The 13,386-nt window shown below is 42.4% G+C and overlaps 1 protein-coding gene and 1 pseudogene across 7 annotated transcripts in view; both read right to left on the reverse strand.

Moving 5' to 3' along the window:
- Positions 1-13,386, reverse strand: part of INO80 (INO80 complex subunit) — a 146,958-nt gene that overhangs the window by 123,138 nt on the left and 10,434 nt on the right. The window lies entirely within an intron of this gene.
- On the reverse strand, positions 3,714-5,122 carry LOC102439021 (annotated as a pseudogene).

Genomic DNA, 13,386 nt, shown 5'->3' on the forward strand with positions numbered 1-13,386 from the left:
TTTTTTTTTTTTTTTTCAGAAATTGACAGCTGATTCTTAAAATTTATATGGAAACACAAACAAACCAGAATAGCCAAAATAATTTTTAAAAAGAATCTAGTTGGGCCCTGACCCATTTGGCTCAGTGGATAGAGCGTCAGCCTGCGGACTGAAGGGTCCCAGGTTCGATTCCGGTCAAGGGAATGTACCTTGGTTGCGGGCACATTCCCACTAGGAGGTGTGCAGGAGGCAGCTGATCGATGTTTCTCTCTCACTGATGTTTCTAACTCTGTATCCCTCTCCCTTCCTCTCTGTAAAAAATCAATAAAATATATATTTTTTAAAAAAGAATATAGTTGGGACTGGCTAGTGTGGCTCAGTAGTTGAGCACCGAATCAGGAGGTCACAGGTTCAATTCCCGGTCAGGGTACATGCCCAGTTTGCAGGTTCAATACCCAGTGTGGGGCATGCAAGAAGCAGCCAACAAATGCTTTTCTCTCATTGATGTTTCTCTCTCTCTTTCCCCCTCCCTTCAACAGAAGGCCATAACAAGAGACAAAGAAGGTCACCATGTAATACTAAAAGGATAAATCCAACAAAAGGACATAACCTTGTAAACATATTTGCACCAAACATTGGAGAACCTTAATATATAAAGAAAATATTGGCAGACATTAAGGGAGAGATTGACAGCTATACAGTCATAGTAGGGGATTTTAACACTAGATCTTCCAGATAAAAAGTGAACAAGGCAATAGTAACCTTAAATGACACACTGGGTCAGATGGGTTTAATTTATATTTACGGAACATTACATCCCAAAGCAGCAGAATATACATTCTACTCAAGTGCACATGGGACACTCTCAAAGATAAACAAACAAACAAACAAAAATAAACCACATGTTAGGAGACCAAACAAGTTGATAAAGTCAAGAAGATTGAAATCACATAAAACATCTTCTCTGACCACAATGTTATGAAACTTGCTATCAATTACAACAAAAAAACCTGAAAAACATTCAAATACATGGAGGCTCATTGGTTGAGCATCAGGTTTGATTCTGGGTTGGGGCACATTGCCCAGGTTGCAAGCACCGAACCATGGAGGAGGGTGTGCATGGAGTGGCTAATCAAGACTCTCTCTCATCATTAATGTTTCTATCTCTCTCTCCCTCTCCATTCATCTCAAGTCAATATATATATATATATATATATCCTATCTAATAATAGACAAACATGGTAATTAACCATACCTTCACTACGCCTCCCACTGGCTAATCAGCGCGATATGCAAATTAACCCAACCAAGATGGCGGCCAGCAGCCACGCAGCTGAAGTGAGCAGGAGGCTTGCTTGCTCCAGTGATGGAGGAAGCCAAGGTTCCCTGCCTGCCGCAGCCCGGCTCTGAGCTCCGAAAGCAACAAAATTTCAATTATAGAAGCTAAACAAACCCCAGATACCTGCTTTCAGCCGGCCGTGGCCACAGAGCTGGAGCCGGCTCTTAGCTGCAGTGATGGCAACAAAGTCTCAATTATAGAAGCTAAACAAACCCCAGATACCTGCTTTCAGCAGGCCATGGCCTCAGAGCTGGAGCGAGCAGGAGTGGCTCTCAGCTCCAGTGACGGCAACAATGTTTCAATTATAGAAGGTAAATAAATCCCAGAATTACAAAAAAAAGAAAAAAGGAAAGGCTGGGAGCTTCAGTCGCCGGCCAGCCTGAAAACGGCCCTCAGCCCCTCACCCAGACTGGCCAGGCACCCCAGTGGGGACCCCCACCCTAAAGGGGGTGTGGCCAGCCTGAAAACAGCCATCAGCCCCTCATCCAGGTTGGCCAGGAACCCCAGTGGGGACCCCCACCCTGAAGGGGGTGTGACCAGCTGCAAACAGGCATTAGCCCCTCACCCAGGCTGGCCAGGCACCCTTCAGGGCAAACCAGCCGGCCCCCACCCGTGAACCAGGCCTCTATCCTATATAGTAAAAGGGTAATATGCAAACTGACCCTAACAGCAGAAAGACTGGGAATGACTGGTCACTATGACACACACTGACCACCAGGGGGCAGACGCTCAATGCAGGAGCTGCCCTCTGGTGGTCAGTGCGCTCCCACATGGGGAAGCTCTGCTCAGCCACAAGCCAGGCTGATGGCTGCCAGTACAGCAGTGGTGGTGGGAGCCTCTCCCACCTCCTAGCAGCGCTAAGGATGTCCAACTGCAGCTTAGGTCTGCTCCCCGCTGGCAAGTGGACATCCCCCGAGGGCTGCCGGGCTGCCAGGGGATGTCTGACTGCCAGCTTAGGCCCGATCCCCCGGGGAGCAGGCCTAAGCCAGCAGGTGGTCATCCCCTGAGGGGTCCCAGACTGCGAGAGGGCACAGGCCGGGCTGAGGGACACCCCCCCTACCCCCCGAGTGCACAAATTTTTGTGCACCGGGCCTCTAATATATATATATGTATACACACACATATGCCAACAAATTGGACGAGTTGGGCAAAATGGATGAATTCCTAGAAACATACAATCTTCTAAAACTGAAACAGGAAGAGTCAGAAAACCTTAATAGACTGATTACAACTAATGAAATTGAAGCAGTAATAAACTACCAGTAAACAAAGTCTTGGACTGGATGGTTCCACAGGTGACTTTTACCAAACATTTGGAGAACTAACACCTAGCCCGGCGGGTGTGGCTCAATGGTTGAGTGTCAACCTATGAACCAGGAGGTCACAGTTCAATTCCCGGCCAGGGCACATGCCCGGGTTGTAGGCTTGATCCCCAGTAGGGGGCATGCAGGAGACAGCGGATCGAGGATTCTCTCTCATCACTGATGTTTCTCTCTCTCTCTCCCCCTCTCCCTCCCTCTATCAAATCAATAAAAATATATATATATTTTTTAAAAAAAAAAAAAAAAAAAAAACACCTTTCTCAAATTATTCCAAAAAATTCAAAAGGAGGGAAGACTTCCAAGCTCTTTTATGAGGCCAGCATTATCCTAATTCCAAAACCAGATAAAGATACTACAAAGAAAGAAAACGATATAGCCAATATCCCTGATGAACACAGATGCTAAAATCCTAACAAAATATTAGCAAACCAGATCTAGCAATACATTAAAAGGATTATATACCATGACCAAATAGAATTTATTCTGGGGATGCAAGCTTGGTATAATATTTACAAATCAATAAATGTGATACATCACATAAACAAAATGAAGGATAAAAATCATATGATCATATCATTAGATGCAGAAAACGCATTTGATAAAACCCAGCAACCATTTTGATAAAAACTCTTAGCAAAGTGGTAATAGAGAGATTATATCTCAACATAATAAAGGCCACCACACAGAACAAACCCAAAGCCTACATCTTACTCAATGGGCAAAATCTAAAAGCACTTCCCTTAAGATCAGGAACAAGACAGGGATGTCCACTTTCACCACTCTTATTCAACATCGCACTGGAAGTACTAGTCATAGCAGTCAGATGAGAAGAAATAAAAGGCACCCAAATTTGAAAGAAGAAAGTAAAACTGTCATTATTTGCAGATGACATGATATTATACATAGAAAACCCTAAAGAGTCCACTAAAAAACTGTAGATCTCATAAATGAATTTGGCAAGTAGCAAGATACAAATTAATATTCAAAAATCAGTGGCTTTTTTAGGATTAAAAGTAATAAAAATTTTTATTTTAAAAGGTAAAAATTTATACATCCTTATATAAAAGAAATAACATTTTACCAATGTAAAACATCACAGAATTCAAATCACAGTTTGGATCTTCAAGATTGAAGTGTTGTATCCCATTAAGTAAAATGTGGTCAGTTTTAAGATAAAAATTCCTCCTCTGGATATCCTGTTCGCAATCAAGTCTTTCTTTATCACCATCACCTCACACAGTAGGATAGCTGGCCGTGGTGGCAATTCCACAGTAATTGTTCCGGTCTTTGGCCATCTTTATGTAGCCACTCTTGCCCCAAGCTTCACCCCAGCTGTTTTTGACAATCCAATATTTATTGTTACTTGATTCTTCTTCAAAGCCATAGCCAACCACCAGTATGCTATGATCTAGATCTACGCTGCTATAGTGCCACTCATAATAAATGCCATCTTCATAGAACCGGAAGCTAAGATGGCTTGCATCTATAGCAACAGAGATGGGCCCCACGGTTGCCACTGCCTTCATGAGGGCACTCTCCTGCTCAGGGATGTCCACAAAGCCAGTGTCATTGGCAACAGAATCCTCGGACCTGTATTTGCAGGGTCCAACCTTTGCATGATATGGACAGAACTCCTCTGAGTCCAGGCATCCATTGGACTTAACATACTGGAAGGCATTATCCATTAGGCCACCATTGCAGCCCTCATTGCCTTGAGCCTGAGAGCAGTCCACAAGGTTCTGCTCACTCAATGAGATAAGTCTGCCAGTTTTCCAGAACATCTGTTCTTCAAGGGCACCAGTTGCACTAACTGCCCAACAAGAACCACAGTGACTCAGGTTCTTCATGGGAGTTACATAGCCTTCTTCTCTCCAATCAACAGTTGGGGGGATTTCAGCAATGTACGGTTCCCGGAACACTCTCCTTTTCTTGTGCTTCTGGTTTTGATGGCCATTCATCACCTACATCAGTGGTCGGCAAACTGCGGCTCGCCAGCCACATGCGGCTCTTTGGCCCCTTGAGTGTGGCCACGAAGTTTCAATCCCACTGTACGTGCGCACCCACACGTGGTATTTTGTGGAAGAGCCACACTCAAGGGGCCACAGTTTGCCGACCACTGACCTACGTGAATTCTGGTCATGTCACCAAAAGCTTTCATTGCCAAGGTGAAGCTCTGTCTCCCTAGGTTGTATTCCTGGTTGTGCAGGTCAATCATTTTCATATTCTTCTCCCACACTGTTCTCCTCCATCCTTCTTCATTCAAGCCATATACTGTGTTGCCTTCCACCAGTGCCATCATGCCTCTAAACTTCCATCAAGTTTTGGAGAAGCTGAAGCTATTCTTAAGTAAAGGGCAATCAAGAAGAATGAAGGATTCATGTTTTAAAACCTTCGGGGGCATAGCCGAGCAGGCGCAGTTAGCATGCACTGGTCCAGGATCTCCCATCAGTGGCATTTTTATACACCAATAATGAACTATCAGAAAGATATTAAGAAAACAATGCAACCCTAGCTGATTTGGCTCAGTGAACAGAGCGTCAGCCTGCGGACCTAGGTCCCAGGTTCGATTCCGGTCAAGGGCACATGCCCGGGTTGCGGGCTTGATCCCCAGTGGGGGACGTGCAGGAGGGAGCCAATCAATGATTTTCTCTCATCATTGATGTCTCTCTCTTTCCCTCTCCCTTCCTCTCTGAAATCAATAGAGATCTTTTTTTAAAAAAAGAAAGAAAACAACCCAATTTACTATTGCAACAACAAAAATCGTAGGAATTTAACCAAGGAGATAAAAGACCTATACTCGGAAAATTATAAGACACTGAAGAAAGAAATTGAAAAGGATACAAATAAATGTAAACATACACTGTGCTCATATATAGGAAAAATCAACATCATTAAAATGTCCATAATACCCTAAGCAATCTATAATTCAATGCAATCCCTATCAAAATACCATTAGCATTTTTCACAGAACCAGATAAATAATCCTAAAATTTAGATGGAACCACAAAAGATGGCAAATAATAGCCACAGCAATCTTGAGAAAGAAGAACAAAGTTGGAGGTATCATGAGACCTGATTGATATGAAACTATACTATAAGGCTCTAGTAATCAAAATAGCGTGGTAATGGTTTTAAAAACAGACACATAGATGAATGGAACAGAACAGAGAGCCCAGAAATAAACCCATGCCTATATGGTCAATTAATATTTGACAAAGGAGGCAAGAACATACAATGGAGTAAAGACAGTCTCTTTAATAAATGGTGCTAAGGAAACTGAACAAATACATGCAAAAAAATCAAACTAGACCACCAACTTACACCATACACAAAAATAAACTCAAAATGGGTTAAAGACTTAAATATAAGTCACATGACCATAAAAATCCTAGAAAACATAGGCGGTAAAATTTCAGGCATTTCTTGTAGGAATATTTTTAGTTCAGGAAAGGATGACTATGTATGATTGTTACACCATGGTAAATGTTATATGAGAAATTTGTAACTCCTACTGATTGCATTATTTACAAATATTTATATCTTATTTCTCCATGGGCAAGAGAAACAAAGGAAAAAATAAACAAATGGGACTAAACTATAAAGCTTTTGCACAGCAAAAGAAACCAACAGCAAAATGAGAAGGGAACCCACTGAATAGAACATAGTTGCCAATTATACTTCTGACAAGGGCTTAATTTCCAAAATATATAAAGAACTTATACAACTCAACATCAAGACAAACAACCCAATTTAAAAATGGGCAAAGGACCTAAATAGAAACTTCTCCAGAGAACATACAGATGGCCAAGAGACATATGAAAAAAATGCTCAATGTGACTAATCATCAGAGAGATGCAAATTAAAACCACAATGAGATATCACCTCTCACCTGTCAGAATGGCTATCACTAATAAATAAACAAGTGCTGGCGAGGATGTGGAGAAAGGGGAACCCTCATGCACTGCTGGTGGGAATGAAGACTGTAGCAGCTACTGTGGGAAACAAGTACTGGTATGTAGTTTCCTCAAAAAATTAAAAACGGAACTGCCGTTTGACTTGTGGGAATATACCCAAAGAAACCCAAAATACTAATTGGAAAGAATATGTGCACCCCTATGTTCACTGCAGTGTTATTTATAACTAGAGGCCCGGTGCACGTGCACCAGTGGGGTCCCTCAGCCTGGCCTGTGCCCTCTCGCAATCTGGGAACCCTCAGTGGATGTCGGACTGCGGGTTTCAGCCCGATCCCCCAAGGCCAATCCAAGGACCCCACCAGTGCATAAATCTGTGCACCGGGCCTCTAGTCTACATATAAGATCTTTGTTAATCTCTTCCCGCCCTCCCCTCTCCCCCCTTCCAAGATTCATCAGTCTGTTCCATGTTTCCATGCCTGTGCATTGAGTGTCTGCCCCCTGGTGGTCAGTGTGCATCACAGCCACCGGTCAAACGGTCCAACAGTCACTTAGGCTTTATATAGATAGATAGCCAAGATCTGGAAAGAGCGCCAATGCCCATCAGTAGATGCCCATCAGTAGATGAGTGGATAAAAAAGCTGTGGTACATTTACATAATGGAATACTACTCAGCCATTAAAAAAAAAGGAAATCTTACCTTTTGCAACAGCACAGATGGACCTAGAAATTATAATGCTAAGTGAAATAAGCCAAAGACAAATACCATATGATATCATCTCACTTATATTTGGAATCTAATGAACAAAATAAACTGACAAACAAATAAATAGAAACAGAGGCATGGATACACAAAACAGACTGATAGCTGTCAGAGGGGACGGGGCAGGGGACTTTACATGGCATAGACACAGACAATAGTGTGGTATTAACCAGAGGGAAAGAGGGATGTAGGTAGGTGGAGGTGGACAAAGGGGGAGGGAAATAGGGCCAGAAAAAGACTTTTCTTGCCAATGCGGGCACAATGCAGTGTGCACATGATTTTTGTTGTTGTTTTTAATTCTTTATTGATTAAAGTATTACATGTCTCTTTTTTCCCCCAATGACCTCTCTCCGGCCACTTCTACCCCCACCACATGCCCTCACCCCCCTACTATCTGTGACCATGAGTTATGATTATATACATGCATACAAGTCCTTTGGTTTGTGCACATGATGTTTTATTGAGTTGTACACTTGAAACATGTATGATTATGCAAACCAATGTCTCCCCAATAAATTCAATTTAAAAAAAATAAGTACACGCAAAGTCACTTAAGAGATATAGAAAGTGCCATGAGAGTTCAAGAAAAGATGATTACGTATGAGTGTTACACCATATTAAATGTTATGAGAAATTTGTAACTCCTACTGATTGCATTAACAAATATTTACATCTTTTTAAAAAATATATTTTATTAGCCCTGGCCGGTTTGGCTCAGTGGATAGAGCGTCGGCCTGCGGACTCGAGGGTCCCAGGTTCGATTCCAGTCAAGGGCATGTACCTTGGTTGCGGGCACATACCCAGTGGGGAGTGTGCAGGAGGCAGCTGATAGATGTTTCTCTCTCATCGATGTGTCTAACTCTCTATCCCTCTCCCTTCCTCTCTGTAAAAATCAATAAAATATATTTAAAAAAATAAAAGAAAATATATTTTATTGATTTTTTTTACAGAGAGGAAGGGAGAGGGATAGAGAGTTAGAAACATCGATCAGCTGCCTCCTGCACACCCCCTACTGGGGTTGTGCCTGCAGCCAAGGTACATGCCCTTGACCGGAATCGAACATGGGACTCTTCAGTCCACAGGCCGATGCTCTAGCCACTGAGCCAAACTGGTCAGGGCAAAATATTTACATCTTTAAAAATTTTTTTTAATTTATTTTTGTTGATTTTTAGAGAGAAAGGAAGGGAGAGGGATATAAAGATAGAAACATCAATGAAGAGAAACATCATTGATCGCTGTCTCCTTTGCAACTCCCTACTGGAGATCAAGCCCACAACCTGGGCCCTGGGCCCTGACCAGGAATTGAACCATGACCTCCTGGTTCGTAGGTCAACGCTCAACCACTGAGCTACACCGGCTGGGCACAAATATTTTACATCTTTTGATGAGGAAACTGCAGGTTAGGCTTTTATGTATGTATGACCAAAATAACAATAAATGAAAAATCAGATGAATATGATAATACAAAATTTAAAGCTTCCAACTTCCCACTAAGAAATACCAAGTCCAAATGGCTCCACTGGTGAATTTTATCAAACATTTAAAGTAGAATTAGTACCAATCAATCACAAATTCTTCCAAATAACTGAAGAGAAAAGAACACTTGCCACATCATTCTATGACTCTGGTATTACTCTCATTCGAAAACCAGACAAAGACATCACAATAAAACTATAGACTAATATCCCTTATAATATAGATTTCTTAAATCCTCAACAAAATACTAACAGTTGAATCCTGCAACATGTAAAAAGGAATATACAGTGAGTATATTACCAAGTAGAATTTATACTACAAATGCAAGGCTGGTATAACATCTACAAATCAATCAATATACTACACCACATAAACAGAAGATAAAATCCATTTAATTATCTCAAGTCTCAAAAAATGATTTGACAAAATCCAATACCATTTCAAAATAAAAACACTCAGTAAACAAGGAACAGGAGGGAATTCCCTCAATCTATTAGAGCATCTATGAAAAATTCACAGCTAACATCATGGTCAAAGACAGAATGCTATCCCCCTTAAGATCAAAAACAAGACAAGGTCCACTTTTACAACTTCTATTCAAAATTGTACCAAAGTTCTAGTCAGGGCAAAAAAGAAAAAGAAAAAAGAAATAAAAGTCATCCAGATTGGAAGAAAGAAAATGATAGTTATAGATAACATGATCTTGTATACAGATAGTTAATCCTAAAGAATGCACTAAAAATGATTAAAATAAACAAGTTCAGTGATCTTTTAGGGTACAGGATAAATATACAAAAATCAATTATGTTTCTATACACTAGCAATGAAAATGAAATTTAAAAACCCATTAATATTAGCATCAAAAAGAAGAAAATATGTAGGAATAAATTTGACCAAAGACTTATATATACTGAAAACAACAAGACAATTAAATAAATAAAAGGACATCCTATGATTCATTAGTCAGTATCAAAATCCAAGCTGGCCCTGGCCGGTGTTGCTCATTGGTTAGAGCTGTGGTTGGCAAACTGCGGCTCGCGAGCCACATGCGGCTCTTTGGCCCCTTGAGTGTGGTCTTCCACAAAATATCACGTGCGTGCGCACACGTACAGTGCAATTGAAACTTCGTGGCCACACTCAAGAGGCCAAAGAGCCGCATGTGGCTCGCAAGCCGCAGTTTGCCGACCACTGGTCTAGCAAATTAACAAGCCCAAAGTTTATCGAAAGATCCAGAAGTAAAAATAACAGCTGCGAGATTGAGAACCAGGATGGTGGCATAGGTAAACTCCAGTACTCGCCACCTCCCACAATGACATCAAAATTATAACTAAAATACAGAACTATCATTCAGAACCCCCTGAAAGCTGGCTGAATGGAAGTCCTACTACTAGAGAAGTAAAGAAGAAAGTATATCGAGACTGATAGTGGGGCGGAGGCATGAAATGGTCTGATTCAACACCACATGTGGCGTGTTTTTAATCGGGAGGGAAATATCCACTGTGGAGGTCTCCTTTGAGAGAAGCAAGGGGTCGCAGCCCCACACTAGACCCCTAGCCCAGGGTTCCAGAGCTGGGAAGAGAACTCCCTGTAACTTCAGGCTGTAAAAACCAGTGGGGATTGTGGCTGAGTGACACAGAGGCTGCTGGAGTTACAGGCAGTCCCTCTTAAAGGGCTGGCACATGGACTTAGACTCAATTCCTCTAAGCTCCAGCACTGGAAGCAGCATTGGGGGAACCAGAGACATATGGGGAGGAATTGGATTGTCTGGCATGGGGGCAGGAACTCAGGGGTGGCTTTCTCACAGAGGGAAGTGCTCGCAGGGGTCATTGTTCCTGTGCTGAGACCTCCCCCACTCCCCATCACAGAACTAACTGGCAGCCATATCTGAATTTCCATCAGGGTGGCTCACACTGTTTGCTCCATCCTGGTGATTCCCTGGGACCCCACTCCATCCAAGCTGTTTACAGCAACTTTTCCATATGAATGGCCTGTCCTGGCTCAGGCTTCAGGTTTTCCTAAAATTTCTTAAACAATCAGCAACTGGCATCAGCATGCCCCATCCCTATCAATGAGAGACCCAAGACCCGGTACTAGGACAGCTTGCCTTGCTTCACAGGTTGGCCTCCCTGGACACTTGCAAGCACAATACAAACAGCAGCCATCTGTAGGTTGCTCAGTAGCTCCTGCTGGGTGGCCCAAGGCAGTGGTTAGCTTTGCACCTCCCAGGAGGCCCTCAAGCCAGTGTACTCAGTGGACAGCTTCAGACCATACCAAATTACAACTCTACACATTCACAAGCGATACACTCAAGGGGCAGACTCAGTGAGCACCAAAGCCCCACTGAAGCAAGTCCTGCTCCATAAGGGTGTCTCCTGCACACAGCTCTTCCACTACAGTCGCAGCTGGTCCTCACAGCCAATTGGCTTGGAGGTCAACCCCTCCCAGTGATGCCAAGAGCAATCACGGCTCAACTACAACAAGACTGTGCACACAGCCCCACACAGGGGTGCACCTAGAGGGCCCAGCTCAGGCGACTGGGGAGGCTGAGCCACTGAGCCATACAGGACACCCACTACCCAAGGCCACTCTTAACAATTCCAGGAGACACAGCAGCTCTACTTAATACATAGAAACAAACACAGGGAACATGCGGAGACAAAGAAACATGCCACAAATGAAAGAACAGGAGAAATCTCCAGAGAAATAAATGAAATGGAAGCAAGCAAATTACTGGATTCAGAGTTCAAAACAATGGTTATAAGGTTGCTCAAGGATCTCAATTAGAGCTTCAAGGGACTTAGTGAGACTTTCAAGGATCTTAGTGAGAATGTCAAGGACATGAAAAAGAACCAGTCAGAAATTAAGCATACACTAACTGAAATAAAGTATAATTTACAGGAATTCAACTGTAGATTAGAAGATTCTGAGAATCAAATCAACAATTTGGAATATGACGAAGCAAAAAACACCCAATCAGAAGAGCAAAAAGAAAAAACAAATCCAAAAATATGAAGACAGTGCAAGGAGCCTCTGGGACAACTTCAAAGGTACCAACATTCACATTATGGGGTTGCCAGAAGGAGAAGAGGGAGAGCAAGATATTGAAAACCTATTTGAAGAAATAATAACAGAAAACTTCCCCTACCTGGTGAAAGAAGTAGACTTACAAGTCCAGGAAGCACAGAGAGTCCCAAAGAGGAACCCAAACACGTGCAAAGCTACTAACCAATGCCTTGGGCCACCCAACAGGAGCTACTGACATATCCCCAGTGTGGACTGAGACACATCATAATTAAAATGCCAAGAGCAAAAAACAAAGAGAGAATCTTAAAAGCAGCAAGAGAAAAGCAGTTAGTTACCTATAAGGCAGCACCCATATGACTGTCAGCTCATTTCCCAACAAAAACTTTGCAGGCCAGAAAGGAGTGGGAATATTCAAAGTGATGAATAGCAAAAACCTACAACCACAATTACTCTATCCAGCAAAGCTATCATTTAGAATTGAAGGTCAAATAAAGAGCTTTACAGACAAGGAAAAGCTAAAGGAGCTCATCACCACCAAACCAGTATTTCATGAAATGTTGAAGGGAGAAGGAGGAGGAGGAGGAGAAAGAGGAGGGTGAGGAGGAGGAGGAGAAGGAGGGTGAGGGGAGGGGGAAAGGGAGGGGAGGGAAAGGGAAGGAAAGAGAGGGAAGGTGAGAGGAAGGGAAGGGGAAGGGAAAGGGAAAGGGAGGAGGAAGAGGAGGTGATATTATTCTCTTCACTATACAGTCTACACAGTAAATTTGAACAAGGCAGATATGTTTACATCAGACTAGGTGCTCAATAAACACTTAAAGTTAGATTTTTTTCCCTCTATTCAAGAAGCTTTGGGGGGTTGGGGAGAGAGATTCTATGATAAAGAATTCCAAGTGGGAATCCAAACTCTTTGAATGCTACTGTAGTAAGAAGGCTACATAGCCCTGACTGGTTTGGCTCAGTGGATAGAGCGTCGGCCTGCGGACTGAAGGGTCCCAGGTTCGATTCCGGTCAAGGGCATGTACCTTGGTTGCGGGCACATACCCAGTGGGGAGTGTGCAGGAGGCGGCTGATCGATGTTTCTCTCATCGATGTTTCTAACTCTATCCCTCTCCCTTCCTCTCTGTAAAAAAATCAATAAAATATATTTTTTTTAAAAAAGGCTATATACACACATTCAACTGAGAGCTATATGCCAAACATTTTATATGCATGAGTGCTTTATATATCATTAACTCATTTAATCCTTTTATAACATAGACACTATTATAACCTCCATTTTACAGATAGAGCTTAAGTAACCCACCCAAGGTGACACAGCCAGAAATGGTAGAGCCAGGATTGGGATCCAAGAAGTTGAACTTCAAAAGTCCCACATCCTTAATTATTCCAATACTCTCTGAAGGCCTTCCAGTAAACCAGAGGCTCCTAAGACATAAAACCATGCTAAGTGTGTTCCGAGCAGTATATTAATTTATTCAATCATTTTTTAAGTCAATATAAACTCTTAAATATTGATTTTATATTACGGATAATCCAGTGCTGCTTTGTTTATTCTGCTGCTCAAACTGTTCAAGT

Source organism: Myotis lucifugus, unplaced genomic scaffold (genome assembly GCF_000147115.1).
Source record: "Myotis lucifugus unplaced genomic scaffold, Myoluc2.0 scaffold_109, whole genome shotgun sequence".
NCBI lineage: Eukaryota > Metazoa > Chordata > Mammalia > Chiroptera > Vespertilionidae > Myotis > Myotis lucifugus.